Source organism: Panthera pardus, unplaced genomic scaffold (genome assembly GCF_024362965.1).
Source record: "Panthera pardus isolate Hobbes unplaced genomic scaffold, ASM2436296v1 HiC_scaffold_10, whole genome shotgun sequence".
Lineage (NCBI taxonomy): Eukaryota > Metazoa > Chordata > Mammalia > Carnivora > Felidae > Panthera > Panthera pardus.
The window spans coordinates 87,577,433-87,598,229 of NW_026526655.1; the positions used below are offsets into that span (position 1 = coordinate 87,577,433).

Here is a 20,797-nt window from a genome sequence, read left to right on the forward strand (position 1 = left end):
GCATGGTGTTTTTGTGTGGCTTTTAAAACAATACCCAAGCATTAATACCATTTATAAATAAAAGTGTACCCTAAAAACAGGGCAGAAGATGATTTAAGTGTGAAAATCTCAAACTGAAAGATAGAAATCTTCTGAGACTCTTGCTAGAGGGCACACAATTAATACATGTGGCTAGGGATTCAGGGAAACTTAGTTCCAGCTTAGCACCTCATTCTCCAGACCAATTGTGGAATGCTTTGCCAATCTCTGAGGCATGAAGTCCCAGTTTTCTATATGGATTGTTACAACAAGCCACCTTTGTGTCCTGCCTCTCTCAAACACGTGCTTACAAATATTTCAGAGAATCCTATGAATGTCACAGTCTGTACTAAGCTTTGACACTATTTCTACACTGCATACCAGTTTACCAATGAGAAAATGGGGGTGAGGGCAGTGTGTTGATCTTAAATTTAACAAATAAGTGTATGTTCTTAAGGATAAGGCTGGAGAGCCCTTATTATTTCATCTTTAGCTGGGGTGATATTTTGAACCCCATTCTTATAAACTTAAATGTCTAAAGCTACTAGGTTCATTGAGATTTTTGAAAACTTGCCCTGTTTTTTCATTTTCTCACCTGTCAACATTACAAAATGTAAATGGCACGGCCATACACAGAAAATCAAGAATCCTATTTAGTTTCTAAGTCCTAGAAGTCCTTCAAAACAAAGCTTATGCATACCTAAAAACACTGATCAAAATTAAGTCTGCAGTCAAAACTAAATAAATATCAGCCAATGCATCTTAGTAATAAAGATTAGAAAAACCAGGAGATGCAATGAATGTTGTATGTGAGCCTTTGTATCTTTAGCAAGTAAAACAGCATCATTTGTGGAAAGCACTGCATTTACCTCCACGGAACTGGAAAGGGAGTAGCCACCTCGCCCTTATTTCAGGGAACTGTCATTTTTTTTAAGCCTTATGTGCTTTGGCCTAGACATATGTTAACTCATGGGCTAATATATTTGATTTTTATTTTGATATATCCATTCTTCTTCCTGAAGTGTTATTGAACCATCATCTTATTTTCCATATTCCCCAAATGTCTTCTAGTTGATACATTTTCTAGTAGTGTTGACAAATAAAATATAGAATCTCTAGATGACCTGAATTTCAGAGAAACAATACATAATTTTTTTAAATATAATATGTACTATGAAATATTTTTGGCATACTTGTACTTAAAAAATCGTTCATTGTTTATCTGAAATTCTAATTTAGCTGGGCATCTTGTAGTTTTATTTGCTAAGTCTGGCAATCCCTAAACATAGTAATTCTTTTAAAACTACATACACTTTTAAAGGAAATGTTTGTCTTAGCCAGACCTGTCACTCCCTACTTATCTCTCCTGATTAATTATTAACAATAAGATCATTTGTACATAAATGATGAAAACAGTAATATTTCTTTCTGGCATTGTAGCCCCAAAGAACCAACTTTTTCACTTCCTATGGTGCAGATCTTTTTGTCATGGAAACCATTGCCTTCTGTAGCTACAAAGTGCAGAGCCAGGAGTTCATCTGACCTCTTCACTAACCAGAGCCATCAATGCCTTTCCACTTCATTTATTTTCATTCCCTGAAGTAACAGCACAAATAGAAAAACTTCAGTAGAATAATTATGTGACAGTGGGTACAGAGGAAGGGGCCCAAAGTGACATGCTTTGGAGCATTAAAAATACTGTAATCAGTGAGACTTCTTGCTCAGTGATGTGACTCATTTGTTTTTAAACATCTTGTGGCCACATATGGTCTTAAGACTGGAGACAGAATCATATAAGATGTTATAGAGGCTTGTGACTTTTCTCCCTTGGAAGAACTGTTTTTCACTAGTACTTGCTGATTTCTATGTAAGTTTCTGATGATAAAGTCTCTTGCATTTACCAAAAAATAAAAATAAAAAAAATAAAGCAAAAGACACTATTTTCCCCAAAAGTTTAGACATCTTTGTCTAAGAGGTCCTTTTTCTTTGTTCTCAATGTCACCTGCCTAGATCTGTTTCTTAATGCTTTGACCTATTTATTTACACAGAATGACCTTTAGCTTCAGTTTTCTCATTTGTAAAATGAAGGAAACAGTAGTTACCTCTCTTAATTGTCATGAGTATTAAATGAGATGAATGTCAAAATTCTTAGCTTTGAACAACAGTAGTGTATTGTTTGACACTGGTTGGCTGAATACCTTCCCATCTGCTACTCTTACCAGTTTGTAACTTACTTACTGACATGCTTTCTGTATAATGTTAAATATGCAACTATCCAGCTTCTTGCCTCCACATGGATGATTGGATTCTGCCATTTTGGAGGCACAATTTGAAGGGATAATTGTTATAATTTCAATGTTATTATGCATTTGTCCTAAAGGACTTCATACCTTGGGGGGGGGGGGATTGTTTTGCTTTGTTTTTGTGTTGTTAAACTTTACTAAACTGACCATCATTCATAAGTATTCCATTACCAAATTTAATACACATTTAGATTTTCTTAACTGATAGAAACTTTTAAGTGGGATCAATTTGAACCTTGCTTAATTGTTACCTTATTGTTCACAGCAATTAAGCACTTTTCAAAGACCATCTCCACAAAGAAGATGTCTTTGGTCATATGTCTACACCAAAAACATAATATAAGGACGGTGACTGGTTGAGAGGAACAATCATATTTATTATCAACAGTAAATCAATAATACAAAAGGTTAACTAATAGTACCACCACTCTCCTATAAAATGATAGCAAATCCATCATAGTAAGTAGCATCTTCAAAAATACAAGATTCTGATAACCTCTACAGCTAGGAAAAATGAATAAATACCTCAAAATTAGATATAATCTATTAAGTTTCATATTATGTAATTTGTGAACTATGCAACATCAAGTTATGTGATGGGGTGGGGGGGAGCTAAAAGAGAAGACAGCTTAAAAAGAAGCTAGCTATTTCCCTAGAACACATTCACATTTTAAATAATTAACAGCAGTTTTCATTTTTTGAAGTTTAACTATCTCCTACAGTAGCCATGTTTTATGACTTCATGTGATTAACCTAAAACATATGTTACAATAACTGAAGAACATTAAAACTTAAATTTAAAAGTTATATTTACAAAGAAGTTGAACACAGGATCCTTAAATATTAATAAGATACACGCCTCCTAGGGCCTAAGATGTCAGAAAAAAAGCATGCAAAAACTCACTGAAATATAGCAGGTCATTATAGAATGTAACCTCAGTTAAGACTTTTGGTCTCGGCACAACTGCACCAGATGTCAAGGTCTGTGATCATAATGTATTTAAAATATTCAGGTGCACAGACGATTTATTAAACCTGGTCAAAGAAAAAGAATGAGTGATTACTTCATACTTAGCCTTTAATTAAAACAGAATTCTTTCTTGAAAGGGATCTCATTTTTTAAAATTATGTTTGTCCTTCTCAAAGGGGCAAGGGTTATATTTTCTCTTTCTATGGAATTAATATTAAAAGCTAATGAAAAAAATCTATGTGCATCACAAATACAGCATACCAATGCAACAGATCCTGCTTTTATGAATATAACTTATAATAATGCGGGTCTGATATTTCCCAAATTTGTAAGAGATATTATCCAAGTCATAACTAGAGGCATGTGGAATCAGAGGATAGTGCATCATCCCATTAATACATTTGAAATTTAAGGGAAAAAACAATGATGACTCATTTGGATGAGTTATTAAATAAGGGAGAACTCAAGGAGAAATTTTGACTTAAGGTGTAAAGATAAAGTATTGAACAGAGCCAGGGAGGATATAAGAGAAAACAGGTGGTATTAAAAAGGTGAGTGGAGGCAGTCTTGTACAACACAGAAGCAAGAGTTCCTATGTGTAGTATAATGACTAAGAACATGAACTTTGGATTTAAACATGTCTTTGTTTGGGGCGCTGGGGTGACTCAGTTCGTTAAGTATTCAACTTCGGCTCAGGTCATGATCTCAGGGTTTGTGGGTTCAAGCCCTGTGTCAAGCTCTGTGCTCAGAGCCTGGAGTCTGGTTTGGATTCTGTGTCTTCCTTTCTCTCTCTCTCTCTGCCCCTCCCCTGCTCATGCTCTGTCTCTCAAAAATAAATAAACGTTAAAAAAAAAAGACAAGGAAATTAAAAACAAACAAACAAGTCTTTTTTTAAACTCGGCGCTTCCCTTTACCAACTGTCTCAGAAATTTCATCTCTGTAATGGAGATGATGATAATGGTGGTGATAAAGATGATGATGATGATAATGACAGAAAGATGTTTGCATCATGAAATCCGAGGGTGCACACAGAGGACATAGCACTCATTACATGTAACAAATAGCAGGTCTTTGTATTCCATGGGTGGAAAGGTTTAGTTAAAGAGAACTGGACTGAGCTGATTGTCACTATACATAACACAAAAACAAAGTAAAACTGCAGTCAAAGTTGAATAATAATGTGCATTTAAAAACATCATTCAAGGGGCGCCTGGGTGGCTCAGTCGGTTAAGCATCCGACTTTGGCTCAGGTCATGATCTCGCAGTCCGTGAGTTCGAGCCCCGTCAGGCTCTGTGCTGACAGCTCAGAGCCTGGAGCCTGTTTCAGATTCTGTGTCTCCCTCTCTCTCTGACCCTCCCCCGTTCATGCTGTCTCTCCCTGTCTCAAAAATAAATAAACGTTAAAAAAAAATTTTTAAATAAATAAATAAAAACATCACTCAACATGGAAAAAATTGAAAGACAAAAAAGATGAAACTAATGTGCATTCAGTATGAAAAATACCTAAACAAAAATATTTAAAGTTATATAATATAAAAAATTAAAAATGACTTCCATAATTCCAACATCTAGATATAATTACTTTCAACATTTTTCTTTCATCTCAGACTTTTAAAAATTCATTCACATATACACATACTCATTCACACTATTTTATTCTTTCAAAATATAACCGTACTAAGAATAAGTATCTTGTCTTTTTGGATATACATATTTTTCCATGTCATATATATGGTGATACAGACATATAATATGCTACATATTATTCCATTGTATAAAATAAACTCACAGCCAAGAGACACAGCCTAAGGAGACATGATGACTAAATCTAATGTGATAACCTGGAAGGGATTTTGGAAAAGAAGAGACATTTGATAAAACCCAAGGACATCTGAATAAAATACAGACTTTAGTTAATCACAATGCACCAATATTAATTACAATACAATATTAATTGTAACAAATGTACCACACCAAGGAAGATGTTAATAGTAGGGGAAAATGTTGGGGGGATGTATGAGAACTCTACCTTGGTAACTTTTCAAAAAAACCGGCTTCTTATACAAACATTTTGTACTCTCAAAAATGCTCAGTATGAATTTCCAAGAATGAAAAATTTGGGGTCAGAATTTTCACATTTGGAAACTTTGTAAATATATTTTCAAGCTATCCTTTACTACACTGTACTATGTACATGAACTAAGTTTGTAAGTACATATTTTGTCTCCACTCAGAATATTATAATCCTATTAAATTTTTCATGTTAGATTAAAATTATATTCCTTTTTAAATTTGTAAACATGTTTTTAGTAATGAGGTTGACTGTCTTTTTATTGGCAATTCATATCCATTTACTTGTAATTATTAATATGTATGTATGTGAATTAACAGGAATATTATAACATTCAGAATATTTCCACTGTTGACATTGTTTTCGTTCTTGCCTATACCTTGGTTTAAAACTGCACTTTTTTGGTACCTAGCAGTATTTTCAAGACAAGACAGAAATCTCCTCAGTAGAGTCAGTGAGTGTTCATATACTCTTATTTTTCATACTGTCTCTACCACTGGGAAAGACACTTGAAGCTGCCTTCCAGCTATATTCCTGCTATAAAAGGTGAAGGAAAATTGTACAACCAAGTGATGACTGTAGTAGATTTATGTGCTATTTAAATTTAGAACAGGGGAAATATTAAGTATTTTCCTATATATCTCTATTTTTGGTTTGCAGTGCATAATTATTTGCAAGAACAAACTAAATATAAAAGCCAATTTACAATATATCAAAAAAGAAAGAATATAAGATAATTGTGAAGAGAAATAACTTTCAGAACTATCAGATAAAAAGATGCAAAATACACACCATCTTTTATTACAGTTCAACTGTTATATAAATTGCTTCTTATTCTGGTTATATGTAAGCTTTGTAATAGTTTTTTTTTTTTCAGAAACATATTGATGTAAGCTAGAAAATTCTGCAAGTGTAATAATCCTCCTCAAAATGAATATGTTTTTAAAAATCAAGTCTAGAATAAACATGTTCTTTATAGAAACCAATTAAGTAATACCCAAGGCAAGGCTATAACTTAAAACATCTGCATAGACTTTTTAGCATTTATATAAAAGATGAATTGCTGGGGTGCCTGGGTGTTTCAGTTGGTTAAGTGTCTGACTTCTGCTTAGGTTATGATCTCATGGTTTTTGAGTTCGAACCCTCTTTCGAGCTCTGTGGTGACAGCTCAGAGCCTGGAGCCTGTTTCGGGTTCTGTGTCTCCTTCTATCTCTGCCCCTCCCCCACTTGTGCTCTGTCTCTCAAAAATAAATGAATGTAAAAAAAAAATTAAAGATGAATTGCTGACCAGTATTTTGTCATTTTTCTCCTTAATAGGGCTTAAAGATCTGGGATAGTGTCTCTTTCCTGTATTCCCCTTAACATTTGTGAAAACTGCATCATTATTGAGAAAAAAACCAAACATCTTTGTAAGTTAGTTTTTTGGATTGATATCAAATTTTTACTACAAAACTCTTTGTACCAACCAATTACTCAAAAACAGAGCATCTGCACCCAGTATTGCCCTGTGTATCCCTTCAAATTTTCCAATACATGAAAAATATGACTGAGAACATTTGCTGATATTTACTGAGCATGTATTATGTGCTATTCTAAGGGCTTTAAATAGTTTTATTTAACCCTCACATAACCTTACAAATCAATGCTAATCCCCATTTCTACAGATGACGAAAGTAACACATAGAGCAATTAGCTTACCAAGTATCTCAAAGCTAGGAAAGGAGACAAGTCACTGGAAACATACAGCCTTCTTTAGAAAACATATTATTAACCTTGTGTTATGCTCCCTTATAGATCACTGAAGACATTGAGGCAACACTGGGAGAAAGATGCTATTAAAATAAAGTTATGATGCATGAACTTGGGAGAACACAGGTAACATGGAGCAAGTAAAGTGATGCAATTCACCTTGATGATATACAGAAGAAACTAGGTCTTTCCTGTAGACATTTACAAAAATTTCTTGAGTGTCTACAATGTATATGTCATGCACTGTCTTATCATTCAGGTGAATAAAATCAGACATAAATGTTACCTTATGGAACTCATCATCTAATTTGGGATGCATATATATTTATAAGTTGTAATAACTGTGATAGGAAGAAGCGATTGTGAGTCATGAGAGGCTATACTGGGGCTATTTGTAGGTGTCTAGGACCAAATCTTGGGGCCTTCAAATATGTAACCCTCCCTTCCCCCACAAAAAAGAGAAGTACTACAGATTAACACGGATGGGTCAGAAAGGTAGGAGATATGGTAGATCAGATGAGTATATTGCTCATGAAAGTCAAGGGAAAAGCAACTTTTGAGAGAGAGAATGATTAATACTAATACTAGTATGAGTTCAAATAAGAGAAAGAGTTAAAAATATCCATTGAAAATATCAACCAAGATATAACAGGTAATCTTTTTTTGGATAAGCTGCTGGAATAACTTTTTATTCCTCTACTCTCTCACTGTCTCTTCCTCTTTTTTTTCTTTTCCATGAATTGTGTGTATTTGTTAAGAGAGGTGAAGTAGAGGTAGGTTGAATAAAAGGACATGATCAAGTGTGTAGATTACTGGCTTGAACAAGGCAGAATCTATCAGTGCTCTAAGTTAGCTGGATACTCTTAACATTTATTTAAATCTTCAGCCTTAGAGAAATGAGCTGATTCTCAAATTAGCTACAAATAGCCTGTAGACAAGCCATTTAAAATGTGATTTTCTCAGTTTGCAAAAATGAACCACACTTACTCTTGCAAAGAAAATCATGCTGTCCATCAGGTGGGTGATTGAGTGGCCATCATGCTTCTTTGCTGTCTAGCATGCTGCTCATGGTCAAAAGTTCGGTGGGGATTTAACATGAAAATTTGGAGAATTACTGTGCCCAGGAGGGGAGATGATTTAGGCAAGAGAACATACTGAGATGAATTGTAGCAACTGAAAATAGAATTTTTGTGTGGCTTTTTGTGATGGTTCCAGAGACTGTGGTGGTTTGCCTTTAAGTTCTACTCTGATTGTAGGTAAAAGATGGAATTTCCTTTCACTTTTTTACCCATTTAATCCTGATCATCCATATTATTCTTATCAGACATGATCATTACTACATATGGATTAGTCATTCTAATGTACTGGGACTTGGCAGAAAATATACTAATTATATTGCATCAGTTAAGCCCCTTAGACCTCCACAAAATAGGCTAATGTCAAGAAATGATATATCCTCATAAAAAAATAAATAGGGAGCTTGAGATTAGAATTCAGGGCACTGGTTTAACAATCCTTTTCTCGTCACTTAGCTACAAAACTAATGTTACAGCTGTTCATGGCCATTTAAAATAGAAGAGAACATATTGCCAAAGAAGGGTGTGGGTGTATGTCAGGCACTGTTTTCTGGCCAAATTTCAAGTTGGATAATTCTTTACCAACTTCCTGAATCTCTGTTATTTTACTGGAACAATATCCATTCCTTTCCTCTCTTGTTAATCAGTGTTGTTTGCTGTTAAATATTTGCCACGATATATTCTAAAGCTGAAATGGAAAGTCCTAGTTAGTCTTCTGAAAGGTAATAAAGCAATCTCATGTACATACATTGGGTATCTTCTTTGAGCTAGACACTTTGAATTGATAAGAACATCTGAAAGTCTGTTATTGTAAACAGAATTTCATACTTACCTAATTGAGCTTTTTCAATAGTGCTTTAACTTCAGACCAAATACTGACACCAACTGCTAACAAACAGGAGCTTACCGGTTGGGATATCTGTTTTGAAAGGCACTAACAATATTTAAAGTCGTATTTCCAACTTAAAACTTTCTGCTTCTTTGCTTTACTGCCCTCCTCATCTCCCTCCTGCTATATACTTTTAACAGAAGCACTCAGAGCTACTTGGATGGAAAAGCTATCTTGACTTCTTACAAAGACCAACATCTTAAGTGGTTTCCAAGTTGTTTTGATGGATATTGTTTATCAAGTCATTTCTGTCTCTCTGTTTAAAATACACAAAACCAAATGTACTTCGAGAGACAGTAAAACAAATCAAATAATACATATTCAGCCCTTTCCCAAATGCCTGAAAGAAACAAGTGAAGCACTTACAAAAAAAATGACAAGTGCTTTGCTGCCTTTATCTTTTTCTTTCTTTATCAGGCTTGAAATCATTTCTGAAAGGAAAAAAGCGTCTAGTGTGGACATTTCTATTTCAACAAGATAGCTTGCTATTCTATCTTAAGTAGCAACAGCAAGGTAAATACAGAAAATAACTTTAAATGGACATATTTAACTGTAAGAACTTGAATGCAATTGATACACTTCTAAGAGGCAGATTCTGAAGTAGAAAAAATATATATAATTACTCCTCTTTCCCCAGAAGAAAAAGGAATATGTAAGTACAAATAAAACATTGACTTCTTTATATTAAAAAGATTTAAAATATTTCCTTGACTGACAAGAGATTCATTTCAAGAATTATTTAATATTTTTAACCTACCACTGTTTGGCAATTATACAAACATATTATGCATTTAGTTATTTGAATAAAAAACAGAAAAGCACACTACAAAATCAAGACGTTACCTAAACATCCCCACATAATCAGGATATAAATATTATTCAAACAGTGTGCACAGTTCATATGCTCTCTGAAATATCTAAGTGAATTTCCAATTCAGTCAGTACAAATTGCTTCAAATATTCAAATAGCCCAAACATGCTAGTTTATAGGACTCTGGCTAGCTGCGAATGTCCAGCTCTTTTATTACCCTATGGTCTTCAGCCAACTTTCCCTTGCTCACCTCCAACATTTGTTCATTTTACCCTCTCAGTTGCTTAAAATGCAATTTCACACACTCTTCTTTCTCCTCCTTCTCTACCTCCTTTTCCTCCTGCTCTTTCTTCTCATTCTTCATGTTCCAACTCCACATACTAATAATACTTTCTTTACTTTAACCAATCAAATATTTTTAATTCCTCCAAGAAAACTCTGAAACACTTCTCTATGAAAACTAAAACAGGGATTTGCCATGAATCCTCCATTCCTGCAATTATAATTACTTAAAATCTTTTTTTTTACTTGTATAATTGGTTGTCGAAAACCTCTGTGGACCTATCAGTTTATATGCACTGATTACACATGCTTTAGATTAAGTCACTCTTGTGAATTGATGATATTTCCTGACATACCATTTGAGAATATTTTGTTCTTGCTCTTTTCCTCAATCCATATAAAATTCAAATACCTACTCTGGCAGATTTAAAAACTAAAACTTTCAGCAACTAAGAGGCATCTTAGATTTGCTGTCTTCAACTGATGATGAGTAAATGAGAGTGGACAATATCAGGGCATAGACAAAGACAAGCACATCATAGGAGTTAAGAAATGCTGAGATGTGCCTGCTGAGCCCACTGTCTGGTAAGGATCCTGGATACTTGGAACAGAGATTCTGCAGAATGGAATGAGAAGTTCCATGAATTTTTTTTTCCTGGTTTTATATCTAATAGGAACTAACAGAAGGAAAAAATGTTGGAATAATAGGTTTAAAAAAACAGGGGCACTTGTATGTACACAAACCTCAATCCCATATCTGAAGAGTTCCCATTGTTTGAGGGTAGCTATTATTGGGAAGTATGCAGAATGACTGCCAATGGTGCCAAGTGGCCCAAAGAGAGAACTTCATATCGATGTACTTAACGAAGGGCTCATAGTTCTATAGTGTCCCAACCTAAGTATCTGAGGAGTCCATTTGATTTGACCCCACCTATAAAAAAATGTGATATTTTTATTTATGTACGTAAATTTGTGTGTATCCATATATGATCAAATATATATCTATATCATTACAGCTAAATGTTTAAGCTTCATGTGGTCATAATCTTACTTAATACAATACTATTTCTTTTGTTTGACTCATTTGGCTGAATACTAGCACTGTTTCAATCTTTTTCCTGGCCTTCGACATTATAACCTTGCCTTATTCTCTTTGGCATCTTATTCTGCATCATTTTATTTCGCAGTTAAACACCCATACAGGTCTCTCTGAGAAAAGCTGCAATGAGCTTCCCTCAATTTTAAATCAATATTCCTTAATTAAGTCTTATACAGTAATTATGCCCAGTAAGAGAAATAGAAAATCAAAATAAGTGGGGCGCCTGGGTGGCGCAGTCGGTTAAGCGCCCGACTTCAGCCAGGTCACGATCTCGCGGTCCGTGAGTTCGAGCCCCGTGTCAGGCTCTGGGCTGATGGCTCGGAGCCTGGAGCCTGTTTCCGATTCTGTGTCTCCCTCTCTCTCTGCCCCTCCCCCGTTCATGCTCTGTCTCTCTCTGTCCCAAAAATAAATAAAAAATGTTGAAAAAAAATTAAAAAAAAAAAAAAAAGAAAATCAAAATAAGTAAAATAAAATTGAAGTTTATTTTGCCCTGTCATAAAAGAAGTACAGAGTTCAGCCCTCCAGGACTGATAGGAAAGCTGTCTATTGCCAGCAAAGAGGCACACACCTTTAATAGCCCCAAGAATTTAGCACTCAGCTTCCATCCTCATTGTCAAGGTCCAAAATAACTACAGATCTTCATCCATTCGGTCTTAGTTCTACACAAGAAGAAGGAAATGGAAAGGAAAGAGATGGCAAAGAGGTGCACATTAGCCCTCTGTCCCTCCCTCAAGGAATTTTCTCAGAAGTGCCATCTGTCAACTCCCCCTTATATGTAATTGACCACCTTGGCTGCAACGGAGCCTGAGAAACGCAGTTGCTAGTATGGGCACACAGCCGAGCAATAAACTAGTAATTCATTTCTAAGAAAAACAGAATATACCTGAAGTAGGAAACTAGTATTCTTTGATTACAAAGTCTTTTTCTCCCTAGGGGGAAAAATAGTAGTTTTCCAATGAATACTCCCGCTTTCCCTGAATTTTACACTGGCTCTTTAAATTTGTAACTACCCTAAATATATCGCAATGTTTCTACTTTAATTTTCTATGGTAATTTCTGTAACTTTTATAACATAGGAGATATAATTTGAGGAACTCAGTGGTTTAAGAAAAAAATAGCTTTCTTCTACTATTTGTGTGGTTGATTGCATTATGATTCCAAATCATTTGCTTCTCTCTTTGTCTTGGAGGTTTACATATCTTGACACATTGCAATATATCTTGCATTACTTTACTGTAGGTGAAATGTATTTCCTTTCTTCAATGTCAGGTATGCCAGTGTGACTTACTTCAGCCAATAAAATGAATCAGAAGTAGTACAAGCTTATTTTTAGAGGAAGCTTTATGTGCTATTGTCTGTCTCCATAAACTGTCTTGTTCTTTTCCCTTTGCCATAAGAATACCACATCACAGATGGGGGTCTACCTTTGGCCTCTGCTCTTTAAGGAGATGGCATATACAGTCGAAGCAAAGTAGATGAGAACCATAGACATATCAAGCAAGAACCAAACAAATGTTATTACGTGCTGTTAAGATGTTATGGTTACTTATCATCATTGCAAAAGTTGGTGAAAGTTGCCTAATACTAAAATACTTAAGTAACTTATTCTAGTACCCATGTATACAATGAAAATTTTACTTTTTTTCATCTGATGTTATTAAAATTTCTTGATAAGCAAACATGATCTAAAAGGTCACTTGCACCTGAGGGTCATCTTTCTTCCTCTCCTACAGGTATATTTTAGCCATTACCACAGACTGTATTTGGTGAGTTCATCTTACAGAGTGCCCATCATTATTTCTGACACAGGCAAGGTAAGATAAGGTGAAAATAAAATGTCTAGAACTGCTCCTCCCATCTACTCTCTTTCTTTATTCAAATGTGAATCCTCATCCTTTCTCTAAATTCTCCTATTAATAAAGAAACAAGAAATGAAACATAATGGAAATCAAGCAGAGGGCATTCAAGCGGGATTTTCATTCTTTTGGAAACAGTTGAACTAAATCAAAGTTGCCCAAGGAAGAATAAAATGTGATTTTTCTTTCAATGAACCCCACTACATCGTCTGAACATGCCCGTAAACATTTCATAAACAATTTTGCTGCTAGTAATTAAAAAATGAGAGAAAAGTTAGTGATTTTTTTTTGCTTTTGGGGGGTACCAATGAATTGCTTAAAAAATTTCTGCCTGAGTTGGCAGTCTATGTTTTATCACAATTCAAAACAACTGCATTTAACATAAAGAAAAGAGATGATTTTAAGAAAATAGTTATGGGTACTAGATTTAATTATGACTAGGTGTACATACACATACATTTTTTTCCTTCTTTTTTCTCTCACCCTGGTTCAACTTTATTAATTCAATCTTCATGTAATTCAAATAGCTGTGGTTTTGCTTTATATTGTTTTGTTTTGCTTTTTTTGTTTGTTTTGTTTTTAGAAATAAGATTAGGCACAACAAAGGAACAAAGATAGAAAAAGAGATCTAGGAATGAGTGATTTAATAGGCTTTCTTCAAAGAATAGCAGTCATATGATCTTGAAAAGAAAAACATTTTAGGGAGAACATATAAAGAAAGGATAGCACCAGAGCTATCACTGGAGCCATAGTTTTCCTGATGAAACACTTTATTTTGGACTAATTGCTGTTAGAAACTAAACTTCTTTGGGTAGAATTCATTAAAGAAATCATTTATACCAAATCTCATGATATAGCAAGTTGTAGTGGAAACAAGGCTGTATGCTTGCTGTGAAGGCAGAATAATGGCTCTCAAGATAACCATACCCTAATCCCTGGGACCTGTGAATAGGTTACTTTATATGGCAAAGGGGACCATGCATGTGTGATTAAATTAAAGATCTTAAAGTGAAGAGATTATTCTGGATTATCCAGGTGGGCAAATAGAATCAACATGGGTGGGTCCTTACAATCTTTCCCAACTATAGTCAGACAGAGATATGACTAGGGAAGGATCACCAGGAAGATGCAAAGTTGGAAAATGGAATGGTCTAGGAGCCAAGGAATGTGCTGGTCTTTAGAAGTTGGAAAAAGCAAATAGATTTTCCCTAAAACTTCCAGAAAGCAAAGCTCTGCCAACAGCTTGATTTTGGCCCAGGGAGACTTATTTAATATTTCTGTTCTCCAGAACTAAAAAATAATAAATCTGTATTATTGAAACCACTGTTTGTAGCAATTTGTTATAGCAGCCTTTGCTTGTTAACACGCTTACCAAACACCACTACCTTTTCCTGCCAGATACACATTTGAACCACATTTCCCAGATTCCCTGGAATTTAAGTGAAACTTCAGGTCATCTACATGGGCATGTGGACTGCACAGTCACATTATGAACTGTACTTAAAAAGGCTCTGTGCTTGGTTCAATGCTCTGTTGTTATAATCACGAAATTCTCAATTATGTTTGGCCAAGAGGGCCCTCATTTTCATTTTTTACTGGGACCCCAAATTATGTAGATGGTCCTGCTATAGGAGTATAGAGTAGACTATAGAGACTATAGGACTGACGTCTGTCCAGTGACATTGACAGAGATGAGTTATGCTACTTTGGGGAAGGACCCTAAAACAAAATAATTAAATTAAATTAAAACATCCCAGTTCTCATGGTTCTCCTTTTCCCTTTGCCACCAAGAATTAGAGGATTCAGTAAGGATGTACCAGTGTAAAGAACTTCTGGGCCCACTAGTCTGGGGGAGCTATCAGGAATTCTGTGCTCATTGAGCACTGTGAACAACATGCATATGAAAAGGTGCTGCAGGGAAAGGATGCAGACACACATTGTGCATCAAACCTCTGTTTGGACACTTGCTCCACTGACCCTTTGACATAACTTACATGACACAAGTTCAAAGATAAAATGTTTAAGAATTTCAAGATGTCAAGAGCAGAACTGAGCACAGTGCCTTTTTGACTGAGGAGCCTTCTGCATCTATGTAGGGCATATGCCTATGAAAGCAGCCTAGACACGTTTTGTTTCATTTTATTTCTCTCTCTCTCTCTCTCTCTCTCTCTCTCTTTCCTTCCTTTCTTAATGTGTAGAGGGAGAAAACTCTTAATCCTGCATGACCATGTCTTGTTTAGGCTCCGGAATACTGAAAATACAGCCAAGAAAAGAAAAAGCATATTTAAAATTACAGGCATTTAGTTACAGAGCTAGAATCTGGGTATCCTGATGATTAGATCTTAACAAGCAATAAAACCTTTTAAGAAAGATGTTAATGATCAAAATAGCTACTTCCCTTCTTCCCCTCAACTAATTTCGAAGATATATTTGTAAAAACAAAACAAAAACAAAAACAAAAAAGTAGAAACAAACCAAAAATGGATCTTTTGAATGACACCGTGGAGCAAAGCCCCTTGATTTGGACTGTGATATTAGCTAGAAATAAATTCTCATTATATTAAGTCCTTGATCTGGTAAGATTGTTTATTATAATAGTTTGCTCCTCGTAATAAAATATAGTTTATACTAAACTGGAGGGTGTAGCCTAATTATTACATGAGCAAGAAATAATATTTCTAGATATGACAATAGAAGTAATGCCAAAAATAACAACTGCTTACTCAGTTGTTGTAGTTAATAAATAAGAATAATCTTCAAAAATACTGGAACAACCTAGACTAAATTCTGCTTCCTCAAACCTATCAGGTCTACTGGCGAGAAAAACTTAAATTGGGATTTTATATTTTTATAATTCACACCATGGGAAATAAGCCATTCCCTGGTTTAAGCTGGACTTTGAAAGAGTTAGACCTTCACAATGATTTTATAACTGCAAGATTATATTGAATTACTGCTTTGCATTGGGCTTTTTGTTTTTCTTCCTGAGAAACTTCATCTTTTTTTTTTTTTTTTTTTGGTAGCTATGAAGAGAAACAAGAGAAAGCCACCATGTCAATGTTTAGTTATTCAAAGTCAAGCTCCCTTAACACAGTTTTCTGTTCTTCTTTCTTCACTGTTAATTAAATCTTAATAGTAGCCCTCCAAATGATAAATAATATTATACCTTAACGTAAGCCTTCACAGAAAGTGGTTAAATTGGGAGTGTGTTTCTAAGTGTTTTTCTTGGTTATTATTTTCATCATTGCCTTTGTTCCAGTCTTCTAATCACAAACACAGTTACATAAAATGGCCTCACTGAGAAATAGGATGTCAAGAAGAAGGGAAAAAAATATATAATTGAAGTTTTGTAGCTGTTAAGAGATTGAAGGGCTCAGAACATATTTTGCTATTATTGGCATGGTTAAGATGACTTAGATGTTTTGGTTCTTGAACTAAATGAAATAAATGTACAATGTGCCAGTAGTTCCAAACAATGATTCTGCTTTTACTTTTCTGCTCCACTGAGATGAGTGACTTTACTGTCAGTGAAACTTATGACAAGGTTGGAAGGGAGATTGATTTTGGGGTGGGGGGATGATGTTAGAAAACCAACTGAGATTCACAGAACACAAAACTGCACATCACTGCACATTAAAATTACACTTGTGGTTTTCTACAAAGAAGTATTAATTGATTGAATACTGTGTGCCTAGCATTGACTTAGTAAAATATAATATAGGAAAACATTTTTCTATAGATAAACAAAACTCTTTCTAGTTAGGATTTTAAAATACTTTGGAAGAAATCAAATTTACTTATTTTAATCATGAAAGGTTTGTAGCTGAAAATCACTTGAAACATGAGTTGTAAAGTGAAAGAAATCCATGATTCAATTACTTGGAAGCTTGGCAAAATCTAATTATGGCTTTAGTTTTTGATTATATTTCTGGGGATGAAGAAAAATTTTTATTGATTTTTAAATTACCATTGGTAAAATGTACAACAGTTATATTTTTATGTCGAGACTATTTTAATGGTGACCAATGTTTGAAAATTGCAGACAACACAAATGCATATTTCCTCTTTCTCTTGATACATCATTAAAATAATGGTAAAATAGTAAGCACTATAAACCACTACAATAAAGAATATCAAATGGAGGCCATGAAAAAATAAGAAAGGCTAGTAAATTTCTAGAATACAGAAAACAGTAGACACAGTGTCGACTGATGACATGAGAAAGTCATAGTCTAGTTGACAAGCAAACAGGTTTGTAACTGATGAGCTAGCTAAACTGCCTGCCAGGCTACAGAAGGGAAGAGTGTAAAGCAGGGTTGATTGCAAGGTCACAGGAGTGGTTGCCCCTGCCTGTCTACAATTCCACTCCACAAATGGGATCATCTAAAATAAGGCTGCATTGCTTTAAAAAACCAAAATGTTAGGGATGACTTACTTGGGCAGAAATAGTAGGCATTAGTGCTTCCATTCCTTTTCTTACACTGAAGGGTTCCCCACCAAAATGACCCTGTACCAGAAGATACTTCCTCCAGGTCATAAAACTCACACATATTCACAACTGTGAATGAACCTTTCTTTGGTTCACTTAAATATGAATAATTTACTGTTGGCCCCCACAAAAGACCCTAACATTGAAAGACAACGACCAAGATAAACAAAAGAAAATCAATTCTGAAGGAGATAGAAGTTAGGAAACAGAAAAAAAATAAGTAAAACTAAATAACACAAACCCAAATTCTAATTAAAATCTTCAGAGAGAGAGAACATATAGATCTATATACACATATACATATACACATATACATATATATGTATGTGTTGCATTAATTAAAAAAGATACTATGAAAAAAATAATCACAAAATAAGTAGAGTTTCCTGGAAGCTAAAACCAAAATATAAAAAAGATTAAAAGATACATTTCAAGAAATCTCCCTGAATATAAGGCATAAAAATAAATTTAAGTAAAAATATGACAGAAAAGATAAGAGATAAAAAGTATCAACTATTGGAAAAGTCAGAGAAAGCTATCAATAACAATTATATTAATACAAGAAAGTTTCTCTGAGTTAAATATGTTCACATTAGAGAGGCGTGAATCCAACACAAGTGAATGAAAAATTATCAAAACTTAGATACACTGAGGAAATCCTAAAATTCTTGAGTGGGAGTAGGAATGAGGAGCACCTATGTAGATGAATCCAGTAGCATTGTTCTTATAAGAATGAATTAAGTTATTTCTTTGTGTCACTAAGTGAACAATGATTTTCAACCTCAAACATTTTTCACTACAAGCCCTATGGATTACTTGACTTTTATTTTCTAGTTTTAATTAAACTTTTATGGAGATAATTGTAGATTTGCATGCAGGTACAAGAAAGATACAAAGAGATTCCTTCAACACTTTGCCCGGTTTCTCTCAATGGTACATGTGTCTATACCTAGAATGATATGACTTCCTGGTATATTCATTCTTTTATCAATAAGTAATGTCCCTCTTTGTCTCTAATATTTTTCTTTGCTCTGAAATCTACTTTATTATATGTTAATATAGCCACTCCTGCTATGTTCTTCTTGCTTAATATTTGCATTATATATGTATATGTACACATATGCACACATATGTATACACATATGTATTTGTATATAGAGATATATTTTTACTTTCAAATTATATTGCTGAATTTGAAGTCATTTTTCATAAGCAGCATGTGTTGGGGGTTCTCAACACCATCCCCTTATATGATGACTTGTTAGCAGTATTCACAAGATTTAGCATATAGTCAGATTCAGAGCTACGATGTATTAGAGCAAAGGATTTACCTGGCAAAGGGAAAGTCATATGGAGTAAAATTCAGAGAAAACCAGGTGCAGCTCTTGAAGAGTCCTCTCCCAGTGGAGTCATACAGTAAGTGCTTAATTCTTCAGGCAATGTGTTGCAATAACAAGAGTGGAATGTTTTTCATTAGGAAAGCTCCTTGGAGACTCAATACCCAGAGGTGTTTTTTGTTGTTTTTGTTGTTTGTTTGTTTTTGTTTTGTTTGTTTGTTTGTTTTTTAATTGGCAACAGGTCATGTAGGCATCTTTTGCTGGGCATGTACCAAAATTCCAGATTCTCCCCCAAAAAGCAGGTGTTTGGTATAGACCATACTATTTGCATAGTTTAGGCAAAAAGAGTCAATTTCATCACAGAAAACCAAGTTCCAAGATTTCAGGTAGGGGCCAATCTTACAAGATGGTTCTTTTAAGTCCTGATAGTCTCAGCCAACTCTGTTAATCCTTTGCTGCAAAAAGCATGCATATAGGTTATCTTTTTGTATCCATTCTGCCAATCTGTCTTTTGATTGTTGTACTTAGAGCATTTACATTTAAGATAATACTGATATGTTAGAGTTTCAATCTCCTATTTTATTTGCTTTCTATTTGTTTCTTCTGGTTCTCATACCTGGGTTACTCTTTTCCTGCTTTACTGTAGGGTTTTAGGCATATTTTTTAAGGTTCCATCTTCATTTATTTAAAATGTGTTTGAGAGTATCCTTTGGTAGAGTTTTCATAGGGGTTGCTCTGTGTATTAAAATATATATGTGTGTGATACAATAGGCTACTGGAATCAACATTTCACCAGTTCAAGTGAAGTGTGGAAATCTAACTTCCATTTAGGTCACACATTTAAATATCATTGTCTTGAGTATGAGATGGTATTATAATTTTTGTTTCAGTCATCATATATGATTTATAAAACTCAAGAAAAAGGAATTGTTTATTGTATGTATCCCTATTTCCTCTCTTTCCACTGTTCCTTCTTCCTTCCTGATGTTCCATGATTCCTTCTTTTATTGTTTCCTTTCTGTTTGAAGAACTTCATTTAGCCAATCGGTAAGGTAAGTTTGGTAGTAACAAATTTAGTTTTGTTTTGTTTTAGAATGTCTACATTTCCTTTTTCTTCCTAAAGGATAGTTTCACCAGGTATTATAGCATTAGGAACTGCAATTGTTTTCTTGCAGCACTGAGAAAATATTATGCCAAGTTCCCTTTGCCTTCCACAGTTTCAGATGAGAAATCCGTTCCAGTCCAAACTGGTGATCCCTAGGGGTAATGTGACATCCATCTTAGCTGTTTTTAATTTTTTTCTTTAGTTTTCAAAAGTTTAACTATAATGCATCTTGACATGGATTTCTTTGGATTTGCCTGCTTGAAATTCACTCAGCTTATCTATAGGTTGGTCTTTTACCCATTTGGGAAGTTTATAGCCACCACTTTTAAAAATACTCTTTCAGTCCCATTTTCTTTCTCTTCTTCTTCTGGCATTCCAATGATACAAATATTGGACCATTTTTATGTTTCACAGGTCCCTGCATCTCTGCTCATGTTTTTGTTGCTGTTGCTTCTGTTTATTTTCTATTGTTCAGATTGCATCAATTATATTGTTCACTGATGCTATTATTTGTCATCTCCATTCTACAATTGAGCCCACCCCAGTTTTTTTACCCTGTTTTTGTATTTTTCAGTTTTATATTTTCAATTTGGTTTATTTTTATGACTTCTATGTCTTTGCTGAGATTTCCTATTTTTTAAGTTAACGAGTTTTTATTATAATCTGTTGAAATATTTTTATGACACCTGCCTTAAAAGTCTTGTCAGCTAATTCCAACATATGATTTATTTTGGTGTTGGCA

General features: G+C 34.4%; 1 long non-coding RNA gene across 1 annotated transcript in view; it reads right to left on the reverse strand.

Annotated features, from left to right (window-relative positions):
* Nucleotides 1-11,731: 11,731 nt before the first annotated feature.
* LOC109270490 (uncharacterized) overlaps nt 11,732-20,797 on the reverse strand; it is a 76,415-nt gene continuing 67,349 nt past the window's right edge. The window contains exon 2 of the long non-coding RNA XR_002081558.2: nt 11,732-11,927. This is a non-coding gene — a long non-coding RNA (uncharacterized LOC109270490). The remainder of the gene's footprint in view (nt 11,928-20,797) is intronic.